Genomic DNA, 8,610 nt, shown 5'->3' on the forward strand with positions numbered 1-8,610 from the left:
CTACTGGCCTTACTCAGCTTTGTATGTAAAATAAATTACATGCATATATTACTAACACAGGCACTAGTCATTAATCTATATTTTCCTTGGAATATACAATTAAAGAAATTTTAATTTATAAAACTAACGACTATTTACAAAATATTTGCAAACTAAAGATAGAGCATCATATACTTGTTAGGCTGGTATTACACTATAAAAGTTTGATAAAATCCATTTTATAAAACTTTAAAAATCTGACCAATAAGGTTATTGGTTACATTCTACAAAATGCAACCATTGACCTTATTGGCTGCATTTTTCCAAGTTTTATAATAGGACTTTTATCAAACTTTTATAGTGTAATACCGGCCTTAGAAATATCAGAACATTTCATCACGAAAAAGAGAAAAAAAAATTCATTTCTTGAGCAGACATCTTACGTCTTGTATTGAATAATTTCACCCTCAAAAAATAATTGTTCGTTTGCTTCATTAGAAACACTAGTTTTGATGCTTTGCCTACTCCTAATCTGTTTTGCTATCTGGAATGAACTACAGCAAATGTTGAAAAAATCCTTTCAGCACAGGCATGCTTTGGCTGTGGTCAACATGTCCAAAAATTGCATACCACTCTCTTGGAAAAGACTAGACCAGTTTCCCAACCCTTTTTGTCCCCCATCGCATCCTTCTTCAGAAAGTTTTTTCGCCCATCAGCCCCCCCAATGCAATCTAACCCATAAGGTCCTATGTTATACCTGTAGAGTCTACTGCCCCAGGGAGCACTAACGCCAACGTTGGGAATCACTGGTCTAGACCAATTCCCACAGAGTTGTACCCCGATAATGTTATCAACCTTGCTTATAACATTGATGACAACTAATCACCTCGAATATAACAGATTTTTTTTGTCACTTTTGTTCCCGTTTCAAGGCGGCGTTTTCTCAAAAAAATCATAAGATTAAAGCTGATCACATCCAGGGAATGTTTGTTTTTTCTATTTATACCTAACTAAAGATTTATTACATGTTGAAGGATTGCTCGACTTCTTCATTGACACACTATACCAGAGGCGCGGACACAAAGAAAACATTGGGAAGGCTGAAAGTTCTTAGTCATCCCGTATATGGGTCATTCCCAAAAACAAATGTGTACATTCCACATTTTTGAAGTGAAAAATTCAAAATTGGATTTTCAAAATGAAATTGATCTCAAATTATAGCCAATGACTTGAAGTTTAATATTTCGTAAATATTTAACTTTTACTTTGTAATATTTTATTTTTTGGGTTTCATGACTGAAAATCATGGATTCTGTCCACTCTGTTACGAAAACAAATATTGCTCTAAAAAAAATTATTTCTGTTGTTTTTATCGCTTAAAATAATGAAATCAGCTCATTTCTTACACATGTGCTTAAAAAAAGGCAGTTCAAAATTTGACTTTTTTTTCTGTCATTTTGATGTAACTTAAAATCAAAATTTTTTTTCTGACAGGCAATGGCTCGGTAATTTATAATTTAACATCTTAGTTTGAAGTGTTATAATTTTTTGCCTGTGAACTGCAAAAATACTTCCTGTAACAGATTGCACGAAATTTTAACTGAGACACAGATATCTCAAATATACTCTAAATAGTAAATGCAAATGCACTCTCAAAAATTATATACATGATAGGTGACCCAGAAACTCTTCTTATAACCTCTGAAGAATGTCCACCCCCATGACCGAATCCTAAAAGCACGCAACCCATCCCTCGTAGTTTGAATTTTGGTCTGGTAAAATTATTAAAATCTGGTCAAAGTGGACTTACTCAGCTGTACACGATTGGATGATTTTTTCTTTTATTTCAAAGTTGTTTTTTTTTTAATTGAATAGTAATTTGATGTTGGTATAAATATTACATTTATGCCTCTCACATTAATCATCCAGAGTTGACTTGGGACGGAGGAATTGGGCCTGGAAACAAAAATATAGGAAGATATAAGTTCTATGGCCGGGATTACACTATAAAAGTTTTTTAAAAGAGTTTTTTTTAAATTTGAAAAATTCAACCAATAAGATTATCGGTTGCATTTGCACAAATGTAATCTATGAGCTTTATTGGTTGGACTTTGAGTTTTATAAAAGGGATTTTATCAAACTTTTATAGTGTCATCCCGGCCTATCGCATAAAACACAGAATGCATTGTCATATAATGACCTTCACTCATACTAAAATGCCCCTTTTTTATGACACATCTGGACCTCTGCCTTGTATTTTAACGATATGTACTACTTTACTTTCGTATTTTACTGAGTATATGAATGACGTGAATAACATGATGGAGAATATCGTAAAGGGTTTAAATCAAATAGATAACTTATTAAATTTAATTGAAACCTACAATTATCATTCTCTAATTCTCGTATTAACAGACAATAAAAATTGAATTTTGGTTTTTGAGGATGAGGTAACCAACAATTCGGAGGCCCTGGGTACGCGCTTCATGTGCCAGTGCAGTAATCAGCCACCGAGCACGAAGGTATTTCTAGACTTGGTAGGGGCCTCGATGAAGTCGCTCAGCCAGAGGCCGAGGGCCCACGATGCTATTAAGACGGCCTTGAAAAGAGTTGATGAGGGGAAAACAATATGTCACCAAGTTAGAGATAATAGCCATTCACTGCAGTGCTTTTCTTGACAATGACATGGTCACAGGATGACGTGCGCTGCATGAAAGAAATACTCTAGACTTGCCTATTCTATTATATATCTCCTTTAAGGTCACGACTGGATTATACGGGGACTTCTGCTGGATTCTGAAATTAATCACATTTCCCCCTCCCCCCAAGTCAGTTCTGGACATTTTCAAAGTGTAAGCAAATAATACATAGTGATAAAAAAAATTGCTTCTCTTCAGTTGGTGCATTCTGCGACCGCATAGTTTGCAGAATTTAAGACCCGACCCTGCTCCCTACCACATTTCCCTTGAAGGCTTCAATTTTTAACATGTAATTTTTTTTCCACGGTCATCATGACTCACCTTCCATTTGATTTGCACCTGTGACTACAGGGACCAGAACCTAGACACTCAAGTGATTCCAGCCATGAACCCTCTAATAGGGTGTAGTTTTGATAGAGTCAAGGAATTAGGAACACAGAGCACACAAAGATCTTTAGTTATTTCGTTAATGCTGCTTATTAACATCACAGATAATGCCATTGGTTAGGTATTGCAGGGCTTGACAAAGCTAAGAAAAAAATCTAGGTGCCAACCAGCCGCTATGGTCAGTGACTGACTCACGTTGCAAGGACCTGGATTCGAACCCCACTGGCACCACAGTGGTGGTCGGCTGAAGTTAAACGTTTTCCGTGATTCCCAATTTGAGGCATGAATGCGAGCTGATCTCCCTGTTAAAAAGTCTTGCCATAGATGGCAACAGGCCTTCAAAGGTAAGATCTTCACAATTAACACTTCACTCACAGTTCAAAAAATAGATAGCAGATGGCAGCACTATAACAAGCATTACACAGAAACAAACTTAAAAGTGCAAATATTCAATCATCACACTTCACTTATTTTTACTCTAGAAATATAGATGGCATCACTGAAAAATCAGACAACACTATATACCCAATCAGACTGTGGTACACACATACTTCAGACACAACTCACTCGGAAGAAAATTGCCTGTGGCGATAGTTGTGCTTGGTTGGAAAAAAACCTCTACGCATATATCTTTCGCCGGAGCTATTAATGATAGGAAATTTTAAACAATATGAATTTCTTAGTCGCCATTGAAACCTGATATTTGTCAACCCCTAGTATACGTACTGTTATCACTTTAGCAAAGTACGGAATAGATCAACATCACAACGTGGAAGAAAATTCAGATATTCATTTATAGTTGATCAGGACAGTTTATGGTTTTTACTAAAAATTTCCTTTGACCCCACCTGAGCACAACCAAAGACCTCAAGAGAAAAACAGGTGGAGGCCCTCACGAAAATGAGATTGGTTGAAATGTTCCAAGCATAAGCATATTAATTTGTAGGCAAAATTCAGAAAGATCCCCTGCCCAGGAAAAGGGGGGGGGGGCTTATGATGCTCTCAAGACCACTCTACACGTGGAACCAGTATCAATTTTGGCATCCCCCATCTGTTACTTTGAATGGAAAAATATTAGGCTCTGCACCCTTCCTTGTCCAATGCAAGGACGCCAGATCCCCTGCCCTATTCCAGTTGCAGCCCTCGTCCTGTTTCCATACATCCCGCCTGACCAAATGGAGCATATATGCATCATGTTAACAACTGGGATTTTTCAAAATACAGCTAGCCATCGGGTTATTGTTATCAGAGAACACTCCCCTCCCCCCACTGAGTTCCTATGTGATCACATTAAATGGTGTCTAGGCAATCCTATATAGGCTGAAGTTGGTTTTGTGTGGCTCCCAACTTCAAGGTACAGATGCAAGCCGATCTCCCCTGTTAAAAAATCTTGCCATAGAAAGCAACAGGCCTACAACTGTATACTGTTCAATCATTACACTTTGTGCAGATCTGAAAATTTAAAATATCAAAATGGATATTTTTTCACAGCAATTATAATTCCGAACATAAAACCCTTTAATTTACATTAAAAGTAAGTGTTTTGTTATTATCTATCAGGTTAACAAAAACACAATTTGACATTGACAGTAACTTTTGAAAGTATTAATAACGAGTTAGTTTCTGGGGTCAGAAACCTAACCCCTGATGCCCTATCATACATATTTTACGAAAGCAGCTCTATTCCGCTTCGCAAATTGAACACGGGTAATCAGCAGCTTAGAAAAACAAACCATAAAATTATATTTTATATGTTCTAGACTCTGTTGAAAATTACGAGATGTTGAAAATTCAAAATTGCAAATTATAATTAATAGTTTGTTTTACTTATTGTAATAAATTAATGTTTAAAATAAAATGTACTATGCAAAAAAGTAAGTTTTTCATCATTATATTGTGTTTAAAACATTATCAAAAGACATTCGTTTAGGTTTTTCATGCTTGTCATGTCAAAACTGGTTTTTAACGTCAAAAACCCAACCCTGATTCCAACATTTACCTATTTCTTAGAAGTTTCGCAGAGGAATATGGACGAGGTGCATGTCTGGCTTAGTAATAGGCACTATATAGCAGAGCTTGGCAAATCATGAAAACATCAAGATTCCAATACAATTCTTCTGGGACCGATTATTTTTTTCACCCAAGAAAACAGGTAGGGAATGATACTTCTTTCTACCTTTTCCAGGACATAGTGATGGCCTTTGGTATTGACAGATTCGCTGATATAAGTTCCGAAACTTTTGTCTTGTCCTCAGATTAAAATTCAGTAACCACACATAGAAAATATTAGGCACGCAATTTCATAGTCTCCATGGCAAGCTGAGATTTATCAAGCCCAGGTGATATATATACAGTCAAACTCGGTTATAAGGACACCTTGGTGGTATGGGCAGATTCCCTACACAGTATAATGTTGAGGAACCTTGCTTATAACAAGGAAATTACAACGACCTCACATTTTTCTTTGCATTTGTTTTCATGGCATTTTACCAAGAAATGTCTAGAAAATGTCCCCTTATTTCAAATTGGAGATTGGCTTGCATTCGTGTCTCGACGTTTACAGAAAAACTCAGGGAAATCACAGAAAACCAATTTCAGCCAACCACCACCGTGTCAACAGGGTTCGAACCTGGATCCTCACGATGAGAGTCCAGCATGATTCAATCTACTGGACTGAAAAAAAAAACGTTTCACACCCCTGTTGAGAGTTGTCACCACAAGAACAATTTTTTATCAAATCATAATACAGTCGATGCTCATTATAACAACCCAATGTTATAGCGGCCATTCCATTACAACGACGGTTAGGAGGTCCCAAATGTTTCCATAAAACATCACATATGTTTTACTTTCAATATAACATCCGCTTTCGAGCATCAACTGTATGACTGTTCCAGTCTACCAACGTTGCAGTGGTGCTTTTGCAATTTTTTCAATTGGGCCGTGGACCCTAATCAGGAACCATTGAAATAGTTAATTATGGTTCTCGTGACTTAAAGCATTGTTATATGTCAAAGGCAAATTTTATCAATAGAGGAATGAAACATACCGTGCAACTTCACTACAATGATGCTCAATATAATGATAAATAAATTGCTGCCTCTTGATGAAAAAATATTGTTGTGGAGGGATTATTTTTGTTAGTCTTGTTTGGAAATGTCTATCTTTGCCAGCAGTTCCCAACCTTTTTTCACTCGCGGAACCCCCTAGGCCTCGTTTTTTTTAAATTCAAATTTACAGATTTATTTTCCTTGAGCGGCCACAGAGTCCTAAGGGCTCTACAGAGCACCAGTTGAGAATTGTTGGTCTATACCTGACATCTTCAACCCGGTGCTCCCAGAAGCACTTGGTGCTCAACGCTCATGTCAACAAGCACTTGATAGAGGTTCCAATTATACACCTTGTACAAAATATATTCCAGGACTGAAATCATCCCGATTACTTGCATTTGTATGTCACACTTGCCGTAAGGGTGCTGCATTTTTTTTTGATGATGGATTAAGGCAGTGCTCGCGACTAGAAAAAGGTTGAACACCTCTGGTCTATACCATAGTTTCCCAAACTTTACATTCCATCCACTCCTTCATCAGAAATGTTTTTTCTCGCATCCCCCCCCCCCATCAACTCAACTCATAGGATCCTATGTTAAATCCTTAGCTTTCACCGCCCACCGGGAGGGCAATATTGCCCACTTAGGGTAGAAACAATGTCCTATACTCCACAAAATTAAACTGCTTTGCCTCGATACAACAACAATAATAGGACCTAATCACTCTACAGCGGTATTTTTCCCTTGGGTCCACAGAGTATCGTTATATCGAGATTTCACTTGTATTTAAAAATAAAACTTACTCCTCTGTCCATTACTCGAGTTTCTTTTTGATATCGTTGACAGTGATTGGGGAAAATGCACCTACTGCTGCCTCTCGATACAACAACAATAATCACTCCACAACTGTATTTTTCCCTTGGGTCCACAGAGTATCGTTATATCGAGATTTTATTTGTATTTAAAAATAAAACTTACTCCTCTGACCATTACTCAGAGTTTCTTTTTGATATCATTGACAGGGATTGGGGAAAATGCACCTACTGCTGCCTCTCGATACAACAACAATAATCACTCCACAGCGGTATTTTTCCCTTGGGTCCACAGAGTATCGTTATATCGAGATTTTATTTGTATTTAAAAATAAAACTTACTCCTCTGACCATTACTCGAGTTTCTTTTTGATATCATTGACAGGGATTGGGGAAAATGCACCTACTGCTGCCTCTCGATACAACAACAATAATCACTCCACAGCGGTATTTTTCCCTTGGGTCCACAGAGTATCGTTATATCGAGATTTTATTTGTATTTAAAAATAAAACTTACTCCTCTGACCATTACTCAGAGTTTCTTTTTGATATCATTGACAATGATTGAGGAAAATGCACCACGGGAACGGCGGCGGTGGTTATCGAAAAAGGGAAAATAAAAAAAACTAGAGATAACAAAAACAAAGCGGCACATCAAAGGGAATCAACTGAGGGGGAAAGAAAGAAAAAGAGCCAACTACGCGTTCGCGGCTACTTCTCTCGTTTATAAGAGTTTTTTTTTTCTTCTTTCTGTTTAGAAGGGCGATGGCGCTGTGAAGGGGGAAAAAAAGTTTGAAAACTTACCAAGATCTTTGGCACCTTAAACGAGAAGTACTCCGACGGTATTCTGTGGTACATCCGTGGTGCCACATCGCTATGAAACACTCGCGTTGTCGAATTGGTTTTTTTTCTTTGAATAATAAGTTAAAAATACGGATGTTATGATTGAACTTAACGAGAGAGAGAGAGAGAGCACCTCCTTTCTCAACGAAAGAACCGAGAAGCCACACGACGCACCACCAGCGCTAGTCCTTCCGTCGGCCGCCGCACATGTTTTTCTTTCCCTTTTTTTTATTCTCTGTAGGCACTTTTCTACGCTCTTTTCCCTCATCTGCTCGCTCGCGCTCGGCTTCTTTCTTTTCCTTGAGCGTTGTTGAAATGACGTCGGTCGTCTGCAGCCAATCAGAGCGATACACATTTCATTATACAGGGCTTCTGGCTTCGAAGCTCAAAGATCATGTGAATCACTACTCCTGACCATTCCTACACTTTCTTTGGGGAATTATACAAACCGTAGACAAAGTAGCTAATATGGCGACTTCCTGCGCGACTCATGAACATTGAGCTATAGGGAAAGTGGAATGAGGACTTCGCGATCCGTCCCTACGAGACTGCATCACACCCTTAAGCCGGGTTTTCCTAGGAGCAGTTTCCTGTGCCGCGCAACGTGATTCGCCCTGCGCGACACGCAGTCCACTCACCAGTAAGAAAAGCAGCATAACTGTTTTCCTACAGAGCGCAATACGCCCGACGACAGCGCTTTACTTCGCCGACTGCTTGGCCGACTGCTTCTGGAGGAGTCAAATGCGTCGTGCGCCGCGTGTTTCACCGATCTTCATTTTTGTTGCGTTTTCTTCCCCTTCCATTCATACCGGAGCATGCAGACGACAGAGAATGATGCGCC

General features: G+C 38.3%; 1 protein-coding gene across 3 annotated transcripts in view; it reads right to left on the bottom strand.

Moving 5' to 3' along the window:
• The window catches only part of LOC149068456 (axin-1-like), a 60,702-nt gene extending 52,568 nt beyond the window's left edge, over positions 1 to 8,134 (bottom strand). The window contains exon 1 of one of the 3 annotated variants that reach the window (XM_089251938.1): positions 7,731 to 8,134. The gene's annotated coding sequence lies outside the window, so the exon portion shown is untranslated. Of the gene's footprint in view, positions 1 to 6,917; positions 6,975 to 7,092; positions 7,198 to 7,730 lie in introns of those variants that run through there. The other 2 variants (XM_089251941.1, XM_089251940.1) reach the window with 2 other exon arrangements.
• Between the last annotated feature and the right edge of the window lie 476 nt (positions 8,135 to 8,610).

This window comes from Pholcus phalangioides, unplaced genomic scaffold, assembly GCF_987345545.1.
Source record: "Pholcus phalangioides strain wild (caught in Gottingen) unplaced genomic scaffold, Ppha-v1.0 ptg000027l_1, whole genome shotgun sequence".
In the NCBI taxonomy this organism is placed as follows: domain Eukaryota; kingdom Metazoa; phylum Arthropoda; class Arachnida; order Araneae; family Pholcidae; genus Pholcus; species Pholcus phalangioides.